The sequence below is a fragment of the Pyrgilauda ruficollis genome, unplaced genomic scaffold, assembly GCF_017590135.1.
Source record: "Pyrgilauda ruficollis isolate IOZ18807 unplaced genomic scaffold, ASM1759013v1 scaffold6, whole genome shotgun sequence".
Taxonomy (NCBI): domain Eukaryota; kingdom Metazoa; phylum Chordata; class Aves; order Passeriformes; family Passeridae; genus Pyrgilauda; species Pyrgilauda ruficollis.
In genome coordinates, this window is record NW_024527710.1 from 14,854,406 (window position 1) to 14,868,437 (window position 14,032).

The window sequence follows — 14,032 nt, forward strand, 5'->3', positions numbered from 1 at the left end:
GGCAGTGCAGGTGTCTCCGAAGTGCCATGCAGTTCCATTTCTAGAATAAAGAAGGGGGCACCTCCCTTCATAACACGGCTTACTCTCTAAAACCCTGGCAGAAAACTCCTATCCGTGATGGAACCACGTGACAGAAGATAAATAAAGCCTGTGAGAAAGATGAGGCTTTGTTTTTTGAAGTTAAAATCCCTCAAGGGATGTGCTGCTTGAGAGGACAGTGACAGAGGTCCAGTGACAGCCACTGGCACAGCCAGCGCTGCCAGGGACCCTGGAATGGCAGAGACTTTGCCATGGCACCACTGGGTTCAGAGAGGAACATGGAATCCAGGTGTTCCATGAGGACACAGCCATGGTGATGTGACACAAGTGTCAGGAGTCACACAAGTGACTCCTCTTTGCCTGCAGGAGAAATGCTGACCTTGTCCTTTAGTTGTTTGATAGCTGGCAGATGGAAACTTCAGACAGGGAGGGATCAAGGTTCAGAGCTCAGCTGTGAGCCGGCCACACCTTCCAGCTCTCTTCAGACACATGGAAGGCTTTGCTTTGAAGCCCACTTCAGGATTTCATGGAATCATTCGCAGAATGGTTTGGGTTGGATGTACCTTAAAGATCACCTGGTCCCAGCCCTTTGGCCATGGGCACAGCCACCTTCCCTTAGAGCAGTTTGCTCAGGTCCCCCCGCAACGTGGCCTGGAACAATTCCAGGGATGGAAATTTTAGCACACTGCTCTTTTGGGGTTTGTCCCACTGCTTTTATTGAAGGGCTAGACTGAGACTTCACAGCTCTTATATTTGGAAAGGGTCTCCTAATTTTGAGACTAAATTTATTTATAGCCAAATTATATTTGTTGCACTTGTCCCTAGTCTGCTCACTAGCTCTTCTTACATCTGAGCTGATTGATGTTATCTGCTTTTATTTATCAGTTCATCTGCTGATGGAAATTATTCATGCAAAAGAAGGTTCCCATGCTCTAAGAGAGGTTGTTTTAACCTCTCTGAAGGACCTAAATAATTATTCCTGATCTGAATGTGATCAAGCACTAGGCTTACTGAATAACAGCATCATTTATTCATAAGGGGATATTTATGCCCTCAGTGTAAATGCTATTTTGAAATTGTTTTTATGAAGAACCATTACAAATGCTTATAATGTTTTTCATGTTTTGCTCTTGTTTTTGTAAGGCCCTAGGCAACAAGAAGGGGGTAGGTGAGCTCAAAGATTGTGATGTGAAACTCCTTTAAAGCAGAGGAGTGAACCACGTTCAGATTATGGTCAAATTGCTCGTGTAGGTACTGATGCCAAACATAGAAAACACAGGGATGAGAAGGGGATGAGGGAAGGGCAGATAGATATTAGAAATGCTGCTGGTTTTCAGTTCTAGTTATTCTAATTATTTGGGCAAACCATTATTCAGCAATCTATGTAGGCTTAGGAAGACATCATCTGCAAATCTGGTTAGAAGAGCTAAGGTTCTCTTGGTACCTTGGTGAGATGAAAATCCTTGGTTTCTTCAATTAAATTAACATTTTAAGTGTGTTTAAGCTGTTAGTGCTTCTTAAAAAAGCAGTCCTTTTCCCTTCCTCTCCTCCCTGCCTCCCTCTCCTGCCATCCCATCCGCCCACTCATGCTGTTCTGGGCATGCTGTGCAGTACAAGTGCTGTCACTCAGTAAAACAGGTTGGAGAACTGATCTGACTGAAGAATTAAACATTTTCTTTTCAAATCAGTTTTTTTTTCCTGCCTGGATCAGCTCCCTGGTGGAGCTCACCCCACTGATGCTTGTGCTGGGAGCAGAGCAGGGGGCTGGAATTGACTGTGCCAGAGCTCCCTGTCCTCTTTGGGACAGCTCATCCCAGACAGTGCTGCCAGCCCTGCACAGGACTCTGCTCCTTACCCAGCTTGGTGGTGACCATGAAAAGGTTTTTGGATAAGAGATGCAGCTGTTTGTCCAAGGAGACAGGGAGAAGGGACACAGAGTCATGGAATCATAGAATTGTTTAGGCTGGAAAAGCTGCCTCAGATCAAGTCCAGCTGTTCCCCCAGCACTGCCAAGGCCACCACCCCAAATGCCACATCCACAGAGCTCTGAAACCTCTCTAGGGATGCTAATTCCACCACTGCCAGGGCAGCCTGTTCCAGTGTTTGATAACCCTTTATGTGAAGAAATTGTTCCTGATACGCAATGCAAACCTCCCCGGCACAGCTTGAGGCTGCTTCCTCCTGTCCTGTCCCGTGTTCCCTGGGAGAAGACCCTGACCTCCAGCTGGCTCCAACCTCATTTCAGGGAGTTGTAGAGACTGAGAAGGTCCCCTCTGAGCCTCCTTTTCTCCAGGCTAAACCCCACCACTCCCTCAACCTCAGACTTGTTCTCCAGCCCTTTTCCCAGCTCTGCTGCCCTTCCCTGAGCACACCTCAGCCCCTCAACGTCTTTCTTGTCACAAGAGGCCCCAAAATGCACACAGGATTCCAGGAATGGATTCATCAGCACCAAGCACAGGGGGACAATCCCTGCCCTGATCCTGCTGGCCACACTGCATGGCCATAACATACAGAGCATTTGAGCTGCACACAAAAGTAGGCTGAAGAACTCTGTCTCCATAAGAAAAATATCAAGAGGCCTTCAGTGGCACCAAAGGAAGGCATTGAAAAGCACTAAAAAGCCCATTTTTTCTTGCAAACTCTCAGAGCCCTGGTACTGACTGCCACAGAGCTGCTGCTGAGCAGTACCAGGATGTTCAAGGGATAAGCATTTAATAGGAATAGTTATGAAAGCTAATAAAGAATTTTGGGAAGGCTGCAAGCCTGCTTAAATCTGTAAAGAAACCAGCCGATGGTTACTTGGGGTTAGGAGTCAGCTGCCTTTGGTTTTTGCACGTGGGTTTGGTGAAAAGCTTGTTTGAAACGGGAGCGTTTCCGAGGGTTGGAGGGAGGTGGTGCTCAAACTGCTTGTGAGAAGCTCCCTCTGCTGAGAAATCCAAAGTATGTTCAGTCACCCTGAAGGAAAAGCCAGCAGGGGAACGTGGTGGCCCTGTGTTTTCCTGATGGGACTCAACTGACCAACTTCCAGATGGGTTTTTTTTGAAAGGTATTTATCAATGGGATTTCTATTGCCCAGGACCGATTTCTCAGGTTTCACAGCTGTTTCGTGTGAGGGAGTAGAGGTGTGTGGTGGCTTGAAGAGGAGGAGGGCAGAGGGTTTGGTGCAGCAGCTGTAGCTGGGGTGGCCCTTGGAAAATCGGTCAAAAAGGGAAAATGCATTTTTAGTTACTTTAGAAACTTCCACATAGCTCTCAGGGGAAGTGAAACACCAACTAAAGGCTTAGGCAAGGTGAGATTGGTGAGGCTATTTTAGGTGGACCTAATGTGGAAGGACTTGTTTAACATTTATGGTGGGCAAAGCTCTCCATGTGGATTGGTTCACCCTAAGCACACTGAGTCCTTGGGGTGACTTTTCTCTTTTTTCCTTGCCTTCCTCTGTCCTCTCAAGGCTGCAGCCACCCTGTTCACACTGGGAAGGGCTTCACCAAGAGAAGCAATAATTGGTGCTGCAGGAGTCAAGGATACCTGGGCTGTATCCCCTGTGCTCTGACAGCAATCATGCCCCTGTGATGAGTTACTGTGTTATTGGAGGTGTCTGGTGGGACCCATCACCACCTTGGGGGGCAGCAGATGCAGGGTGTGAAGTGAAATTGGGAATCCTGACGATGGCAGAGTGTGTCCTATCCTTCAGTGGCTGTGCTCTGCATCAGGAGACAAGGTCAGCTGCTGGTCAGCACATTCACAGAGCCCAAAAAACCCCCCCAGTGCTGCAGAACGTACGAGAGCTTTCGTGTATTCTCTGTGATGTGCATTAAATCCAGCTTTACAATTGACTCTGGAGGGATACCCTGTCTGGGATTTATAAAAAGAATCACTTGTCAAAACAGCGAGCCAGACTGGGAAAGGAATTCAGCCCTCCCTTCACTGTCACCAGGGTAATGTCCTCTGTGGCCGAAACGAAATGGCTGTGGCACAGCAGCGGGTGTGGAGAGCTGGTCACCGGAGAATTTGGGGTTCCAGAACTCAAACTACAGGCTGAGGGAGGTCACACTCCTCTGGGTGAGCAGGGGGGACAGTGAGCTCATGGCAGCCATCAGTTGGCTTCACAGCCCTGAGAGTGAGGAGAAAAAGTGGGTGAAGAAACTGTGATGCTCCCATCTCCTTCTGTCGCTGAGATCCTGGGGACAGCGACTGTGCTGGGCAGCAGAAACCAGCTGCAGTCACTGAAAGGCAATAAATGCATTACTTCAGACTCATGGCAAAATGGACACAAGTGCCAGTGGCTTCCAGGATGCTCAGGGTGAACTTTGTCATGAAGGCAGTTGTGAATCACAGCTGGTGGGGAGTGACTGCAGGGTACCCTCTCCCGTCACTTGCCTCTGGACTCTTCTTGCTTGGAGTGGCAAATGCTGTGGGAACATGCAGGAATCCTTTGGTGATGGTGAAGGCTTGCCAGTGTCACCTGAGGAAACACTGCAAATTGTTTTTCTGTACAGGCCAAGTTTTTCTCCCGTTTTCAGCTCCCAGCAAACCTGCCTGTGTGTTTAGGCTCCCAGTACCAGATGTAGCTGCAGGTCCTTTTCCTCCAAATAAAGCTAAGGCTTGCACTGCCTTGGCTGTGGCCATTCTCTCTGCCTGGTGCTGTCACTCTGTCACCTGTCTGCTTTCATTTATTTCAACGTTTTAAAAATTTCATGGGCCCACTCCCAGACGATGTAAACTGATAAAACTCCAGGCCATGCTCCAAAAACATCAGTGTAACTGTAGGATCTGGCCCCTTGGGTTTACTTACTGATGCCAAAGAAAAATAGAAAACCTGTGAGCAAAGCAAAAAAAAAGGAAAAGAATGGCTGGAAAAAAAAAGAGTTTAATATGTTGGTTATGTAAGAGTTGTATAGCTGTTAAAGTCACCTAGAATATCCTTTTAATAAACGAAGAAATTGCAGCCAGGTAAGTTAATAATTAAGGGTGACAAAAATATACCATTGTTCCAATAATAAGGAACTGTTATTGGTCTTATTGAAGATAAATGGAGGCGTATTTAACGTGGTTCAGTGCTATGCTGATAGACTACAAATGTCCTTTTTTTTTTTCCACTGGAAAACTCAGTACAAAATCAGGTCGAAAGCTGATTGCCAGTGTTTGTTCCCTCCACGTTGCTCGGCTCCTTTCAACAGCAGATGTGCCTTGGAAGCGACTCCCACGTGTGTGGAACTGAGCAGAAGGAAGCTGGAGGCTTTGAGAAGAGGTTCCTGCCCCTTTCTGTGGAGAGGAACAAGATGTGCTCCCGTGTGTGGAGCATCTCATGGAGATACAGAATGATTTCCAGGCTGAGGACTGGATAAATTGACTGGTCCTCAGCTCTGCAAATCAGTGGCTGGAAAAGCTGTCTGCACAGAAGGTGATGAGGATGTGATTGCTCAGTTTCCTTTAATACAGGGAATTTCTGTAGAATCCAGCTTGGCAAACTTGGCTGGAGCCATACCTAGTAAAATGAGACAGCAATTTCAGCGCCTTCTGACACAACCAAACCCCAATTTTTTAGTACTTCAGCAAGCATCAAAATATGATTGCTGCAGCACCCTGTCCATGGGGAAGAGTGGCCTTTAAATGCCCACCCAAATGTGGCAAATTTCACAAATAAATCTGAGAATGGGTAAATGCACTGAACCTGCCCCAGCTCATGGTAAACTCCAGGTGCACTTCCAAGCCCCTCATGGGCTGAGCTGCAGACTCAGCTGCTTTCTGTCTCCTCCTGCCCTCTCCATCCTTGGCAGTGCCCATTTTTTTTTTGTTACATAATGCTTAAGGAAAACATTGAGAAATCAGCCAGCAATAAACCACTGCCATCCCAGAGTGGTTAATTACCATTATCTACGGTATCAGCCCAGAGCCTGTAATAAGCTCTGAACTTTTATTGCACTCAGATGTCTGCTTACATCCAGGCCAATGAAGATTATAGGGCTGGGATGGATTTCCCTCATGGTGGAACTGGCAGTGGGAATCAGGGCAGGAGAGTTTCATCCCTCTGTGAGGCAACCAAGAGCTGGCACTTCTCTGGTAGAGGAGAAGTGCCAGGGGAGGGAAACCACACCTTTTCAAGTAGATAAATAGCCAAAGAAAAGGACAGGATACATTTTGGGGAGCAAGATTAACTCTCTGGATCCTGGGTGACGTCCCAGGGAGGTCAAGCAGGGAAGCCTGTGTTCTCCATGTGGGATGGCAGGTCTGTGTCTCAGGGATGCTGCTCATGGGTGCTTTCTGTGATGTCCTGTTGCAGTCTGAGGTGCTGATCTAAGTCATCTGCAGATGGTAAATTGAGACCTGTCTTTCAGTCTGAAGGTAGCTAACTTAGGCAATGTCTTCCAGTTGTTTCTTCACAGGCATCTTTGCAAATGCCTGTTACTCACATTCACATCCCCCTCTTTCTTCCAAGTCAGTACTGAGTCAGTTTTTCTCTTACAGGCTGAGGGAAGAGATGGGAACAACCTGCTTGTAAACCTCCATAGGGGAAATCTCCTGCTAGTGCTGCTCCTTTCAAGCAGAAATCAGGAGAACACCAGCAGTGGGGTCTCCTCAGAGCCTCACACCACAGAGCTAAGCAGAGTGCGAGGCAAATTCCCCCCTGAGGGAGCTGTGGCACTGGAGATGGGCGTTGATATCCTCTGACCCTTCTAATGCCATTACAGAGAAGCTGCAGCCTGTTATTTCCCAAACTCACCTCCTGTCATTTCTTGGAGAGTTTCAAGTTGTCTTCCTAGACAATTTGAAATCCTTCTAGTTACCTAGAAACCCGTGTAAGGAGATGAAAATGTTCTGGGTTAAAGCGAGGCAAGGTGTGCGGGCAGAAATCCCAGAGCTCTTACTGGGATTTCTGCCCAACATCAACAGCTGATGTTGCAGATGAGCTGTGAAGAAAGCAGACAGGCTTTTGGGCACAGCAGGGCACCAAAGGCATCCCAGGTGAGTATTTCACTGAATTAGAAGGGAATTCCTTACAGGTATTTTGTACAGACTCTTGATGTCATTGTGCATGCAGGTGTGCATATGCTACATCAAATATCCTGGGAATGCTGCTCTCCTGGGTTCTGAAGTGCTTTAGATTTGGAAGGAAGTTAGGCCTGTAGGTAAGTTACTCTTGTGGTATAGTAAATCCTATATGAATTCTTTGCTGTATTGTTTGGCTTAACTGACAACATAAGTTAAATATGTTAGGTTTATGTGCTGTTAAGTTTAAATGCTGTTTATTGAAGAGCTGTTGTGCCTTTTGGATGTATTCCTTTTTATCCTTACTGTCTCCTGTCATTTTGTCTCCCCCTCCCCAGCCTAGCCTTCACATAGATAATGTTGTGTTTCTATCAGTTTGGATTGATTGACATTGGATTTTTTATCTGCTTTTTTCCTCTCTATGCTTTAACCATTAGTAAGTAATAGAGTCAACCTTGCCATCAAACTTCATTGTGCTGTCACTTTCTTATTAAATCTGGTTTTGCTGATACCTTAGCTGCTGATTCTTTGAGAAACCTTGAAACCCTCCTCCTCTCAGCCATTCCTTGTGTCTCTCCCCAGGCTGTCATGCTTCCAACAAAATGTTTGCAAGGTTTGCTGGCAGCATTGTAGCCTCAGCCACCTCCCAGCACAGCACACTGATGTGAACAAGGGCTTGTGGGCAGCCCAGTGCCAAGGCAGGCAGTGGGATAATGCAGGGGCATTGGAAAACAGCTGTGGAACATCTGGGACAGATGTGTGCTGGACACTGAGGGCTTCACATGTGGTGGCAACCAGAAGAGCTAGATGGCTGCTCCACCCTTTTCCTCTAAAATTTGTAATTAATGCTGTTTTGAGCTTCTCTTTTGCATTTTTGTGCTGAAAAATAAACAAAGCCCAACCCATTCCCTGCTCCCTGGAGAGCTCTGTGATGCAGCAGAGGCATGGAGAAGCACCAGGTCCTGGAGATGTCAGCATAGCTGTGGTTCATCTCACATCTCATGCTGAGCTCACTGGGAAGCAAATTTAGCCAGTTTTGTGTTTAATCAAAGTCCTTGCTGCTTCTTTGAACATCAGCATTTGGAATCAAGGATACACACGGAGCTTCAAGCTCAGATATCCAATGTGAGGAGTAAATCAAGCTGCTGCTGTGCTTTGGCAGCCAGGGCCTGTCTCCCACAGCCCTCTCTGCTCAGGTGAGATGGATGTGACTGACATCAAGCTTGACTGAGGAGCCCACAGGGCTGGAAATCAATGTTTCCTCGCTGCAGCTCACACTCCAGCAGAGCTGCAGCAGCTGTGGCATGTAAAGCACGCTGCATGGTGGGTTACCCACGTGTAACACAACCCTGGTGCCTCTTCATGGAGAAGGAAAGAAGCTCAGACACGGGGCTTCCCCGAGGCAAAAATCTCCAGGAGCTCAGGAAAAGTTTTGTCTGAGTAAAGGCTGAGATGAGGCATCAGGATTTAACTATTTTCTTCCCCCACCTCTTGTTGGGCAAATTTCAAATCCTTTGCAGATTTTGTTAGAAAGCTCCTGGGATGCTCCTTCTGTCCTCATCTGCAACACAGAAATTTCCCTTACAGGAAACCCAAAGCTTTGTCACACCCATTTCTCTACACAACAGCCCCAAGAGGAGTTGGCACCTCAGCCAGGTGCTCCTCTACTGACACAAGTCCCAGACAAGGAGCTGAAGGAATTTGAGAACATTGCTTGTCCAAAAAGCCCTCTGTGGACGATGCTGTCTGTACTTTCCCAGTCCCTTTCCAAAACTTTCCACCACAGTTGTGCTCCTCAGTGTGATGCAGATTTAGAGGCTGCTGGCTGGGACATCATTACAGTTGAGTAAGGAAACATTTAAGCTTTAAAACACTCAAAGGTCTTGGGTCCAGTGGCTTGCTAGATGACAGACAAAGCTAGTGGAGGAACCACAACAGAAACTGATATTAAACAATTTTATGCACATCTTCTTCTCCTATTATAATTAAAACTCAGTAAAGCCATTGGAACTAAATATTAAGATATCTTACAAAGTACAAATTATGGTACAAAAAGGACTTTGGCATTCAATAAAGTCTTGGGTCAAAACCACAGCAGATCTGCAGGAGTACTTCTAGGTGAACTAGCCAAAAAACCATCCACAACTCTGAGGTCAGAGGGCTGATCCCCTTTCACATCCAAATGCTTGGCATTTCCTGATGGAGACCACAAAGGAGGGCTCCCAAACCCTCCAGCTGCCCACGCAGCAGGACCTCCACTGAGAGATCCAGGTCCAGCTGCAGGTTCAACCCCAAAGGACACCGGGGAATGTTGCCTCGTGTGAAGACGTAGGACAAATATTTCCAAACCTGGGTTTGCTGACTGGATTAAGTAGGAGTGCCTGAGCCAGTATATCAACTAGCACGACTAATCAGGCATTTTAAGAAGATGCAAATTAAGGCAAAGATAAACAGCAGGAGGTTTCTCCTTTGCTTTCCACGTGCTGGATGCAGGAACTCTCTCCCATCTGCACATCTTCATGGCTGTGTGCTGCAGCCCCTTATCAGCCTGGCAGGCTGCACCCAGTGTGCAGGGAAACACGAGGTGTGCCAGCCTTGGGAATGGCTTCTCCACGGATCTGGACAACGTGGGCACCTTGTGCCTGCAGAGATGTCACCCCTGAAGCCACATCAGTGGATCTTTAGTGACTCTGTCACAGGGGCTGTGACCAGAGGTGCTTGCTGGGGGCAGCTGGGCATGGGATGAGTGTCCTGTGTGCCAAATCACTGTAGACACCTGTGGCCTGGCCCAGGTGCCACAAATAAGGATTGTGGCAGGGAGCCTGTGCTCTGGACTTGGTGCATCCAAATTCATTCTTGACTTGGTGCTCTTGGTGTCACCCATCCTGTCGTGAGAGGGCAGAGAGTGCATGCATCTGCACACACACCCCTAATGAAAAAGCTGGCTTGTTTATCTTGATTATACAGTGAAATGCACTATTTTACATGTGATTTGCTGCAGCAGCAAAATTAGGTGAACAATGAATCAAAAAGCAGATTTTTTTTTTTGTGCCAGCAGCGTTGCTCAGGCTCAGCATCCTTACCTGGGGGAGGCAATTACTGAAACAATCTCCTTCCCCGTTCCTCCTTTGTTCTTGTTCTTGCAGGGGCTGTAACTGTCTTTTATATCTCCTTGTTTTCTCCACTTCAGTTTCACTGTAGATGGGATGTTTCACATATTTTGCACAGATATTCTGTCTTTATTCTGGAGAAGCTTTTTCCCTCTGCCCTGTGTTTCAGCACCTTGTCCACCTGCAGGAAAGTTCTCAGAGAGGGAAAACACATTTTGGCCAAGGTGCTGCTAAGCAGACAGAGGTGCTGGCAGCACTCAGCACTTCCAGCCTCTACCTTGTGGTGGAATATTTGTCATGGGTTCGTGGCCGCCTGCAGACCAGATCTCTGGGCAAGGCAGAAGGTTGTGGATGGTTATGGGGATGAAAAACCAATGTGCTGGCACAAAGCCATCTCCCTCTGCAGCCCTGTGCTGGGAATAGCATGGAGCCATGCACTGACACCACCTTGAAGTGCTTCAGATGCTGTTTGACAATCAAATTTCAGTTAAATACAATATCTGAGCAGGTAAGGAGCAGAAAAAGTTGTCTTATTGTCCTTCAACAGGGTGGCTGCTGATTCACAGTGCCCCCACATCACTGGGTGCTGGCCTTGGGGACTTCTGCCCCATGCTTCTCTTGGATGGAGACCCAAGCTGCTGCAGGGCCACTCCTGTGTGAGCCAGCCCTCTGTGTGCCTCAGTTTGCATTTGTAAAACTCCACAGTAGCTGCAGGTAAATGGAGCTGTACACCCACAGGTTCTCAGCTGGGCTGAGTGACTTCCAATCATGTAGGAAGCAGATGTGAATTCCACAGCGGGGCTTTGCATCAGTCCCTGCAGCACGTGCGGGTGAGGCTTGAGCTGGTTGTGAGCTGGTGAGATGGGGAGCTCCAAGCAGAGCAGGAACAGCAGCCCAGGGTACCCAGAGAAATGGATACCTGTCAGTGATGCTCAGCTGTAGCCCAAGGGCAGCATCTGTGGCGCATCTGTGGATGTGTGAGATGCACAGCCACAGCACGGCACAGCAGCTCCTGATCAAATCTCCCTCCAGCTCCGTGGTGAGGAATTGTGCCTGAATCCAGATGCTGTCATACCAGACCATCCTGAGATTCAGATCACAGCACCCTCAGCTTGTTTAACATCCAGGTGTCCTGAGTGCTGCAGGGTAATGGTTTTAAACTAAAAAAATGGTTGACTTAGATTAGCTATAAAGAAAAAAAATTTTTTTACAGTGAAGTTGATGAAACACTGGCACGGAGAGGTGGTGAATGCCCCATTCCCAGAAACACTGAAGGCCAGGTGGGATGGGGCTCTGAGCAGCCTGATCAAAGTGGAGATTTTGGTTGCGGGGAGGTTGGACTACACGGACTTTAAAAGGTCCTTCCAAACCGTTTTAATTCCATAAACGAGGAAAAGGGACAACATTAGCTTTTGACGCAGAGGTGAGCAGAACTAAAGTGCTCACAAAGCAAGGCTGAGACCCTGCCGAGGCTGTCCCACACACAGGACAGCGGCGATGTCCCCAGCGCAGGGCTGTCCCAGCCGCAGGGGACCCGCCCGGGCTCTGCATGCCCAAATCCCGACGGGACGGACCGGCAGCGGGCTGCGGGGAGCCGTGCCGTGCCGTGCCGTGCCGTGCCGTGCCGGGAGGGAGCTCCGGTCCCTGCCCGCCCCGAGCCGCCCCCCGCCNCCCGCCCGCCCCGCGGGCCGGGCTCGGCGGAGCGGGGCTGCCGGCGGCGGTGAGTACGCGGCGGGGACACGGGGGGACACGGGGAGGGACACGGGAACCCCCGGCTGGGCGCTGTGCCGGGCGGGACGGGGCTGTGCCGGGGACAGACCCCGCGGGTGCCGAGGGGACGCCACCGGCGGAGAGGGGACGCGGGGCTCAGGCACGGCCCCGAAGCCCGGCTGAGGGGACACCCGGGCTCTGAGGGGACACACGGGCTCTGAGGGGACACACGGGGTCTGAGGGGACACACGGGCTCTGAGGGGACACACAGGCTCTGAGGGGACACACGGGCTCTCCTCTGCCCGCGCCTGCCTCGGGAGGATGAGCGCGCCGCAGTTCTTGGAAGCTTTTCCGAGGCATCGCTGTTACTTTGCTTTGAATGGGGAGCAAACCCTCGCTGGTGATTGTCACAACAAAACAGCAGATTTGGACAGAGGCAGGAAGGGATCTCCCTAAAGACGCGCTCACGCTGTGTTTGGTGCATCCCTGCCCGGCGTTCTTCTCCTGTGATTAAAGGTGTCCGGCCCGCACGGAAGGACGGTCTGTAAGTGCCTGGAGGTGGATTTCTGCTTGATGGCGGTGGGAGAGGTTCAAAACTCTTTTCTCGTGTTGCTTGAAAAGAGCGTTTTTCTGAGTAATGCTTAGTAGACCCTATGAATCACCATCTGCATAACTTTATATGGGGGCTGCTGTTCTCAGCGGCTCGCTGGAACTATGTAAACTATCAACATTATCTGTTTGTACATGAAACGTGCAAATCTACTCCCCGGAAAACTATTCCAGAGCAGGGCAGAGGAGGAGACAGGGCAGAACAAAATGTCAGGGCGGGCTCGGAGAGTGGAGAGGGCTGTTTGAGAGCCGGCAGTTGCTGTGGCTCCGTGAAAACTTGTGCTGGGAATGCTCGTGGGGAGGGAGAGCTGCTGTGCGGATGCTGAGCGGAGCCGGGAGAGGCTGCGGGAGCCTCGGGTCCTGCCCCAGCCTCGCACCTCGCTCCCTGCTGCTTCAGACTCTTCTTCCAGCGCTTGCTGTGCTGAGAAAACACCGCGGGTCTTTCAGAGAGGCTCGGGAGGGCTGTGGCAGCCCGAGAGGGGCCTCGGCAAGGGGACGGTGCGGTGGCAATGTCACCCAGCCGTGGCAGTGTCACCAGCGCGGCGGAGCTGCCCCCGCACGGGCGCTGCGGGAGCTCCCTGCGCTGCGCTGGGCTCGTCAGGGGAGAAGAGTTTATTCTCTGGAGCTGTCAATCCATCACTCCCAGAGGCTCCTCCATCGGAGGCTTCTCCACCTTCCCTCCGCCTCCCCCTCGCTGCCAGCTCTCCCAGATGTGCTCAGCGCTGGAGGCTGCAAAATTCCCCGTGCCCAGGCAGGGGAATCACAGCATCTCCTAAATCTCACCGGGGAATTCAGAGCATCTCCCAGACCTCACCAGTCTGACCCCAGGATGAGGAGAGTGTTTGTTGCAGGAGGTGAACATTTCAACTCTTAGTGCAGGTTCAGTCCAGCGTCTCAGTTTGGAGTGACCTGGCATTTCCATGCAGTTGGATTGAGAGTTTTGCTGTAGGGGTTTTTTTGGGTGATGGGTTTTTTTTTTCCTCTAAACAATATGCTGAAATTTCTACATGAAAATGCATTGCTGTCCAAAGGAGCTGCATTCACAAGTCACTGGGGTCCTTGTGCTCTCCTGAGCATCTCCTGCTGCAAGGCAACCCGAGTCCAGCTCTTCTGCTGTGTCCTGCTCGTGTTCAGTGATGGTTTGGGGATGCTGATCCCTGACAGCATCGAACACCATCTCCAACAGTCTCTTCCCCATCTCAGCTCAGCCCAGCCCCTGCCATTCAGGAGGGAGCATCCAAACATGCCCCCATTGCAGAGGGGAGCTCTGCCTTTTCTCAGACCAGGAACAGGACTGCCTTCCCAGCGGGTGGCCACAGCTGGGAACCACTGGCCACAGCCAGCCCAGGTGGCATTTTGGACTTGTGACCCTGGGACAAAAGCTGGAGTGGGCTGTTGGGGCTCCCACTCCTGCAGCTTTCCTAAATCTCACTTCTCATCAGATTCCTTCATTAAACGTTGATTAGATCAGGTAGTGTTTCTTTCACTACAAGGTAATTTGGCTTTCCATTCAGTGGGCCCATCTGATAACTAACACCTTGAAATAACATAATTCCACCTGACCTTGATGACACCAA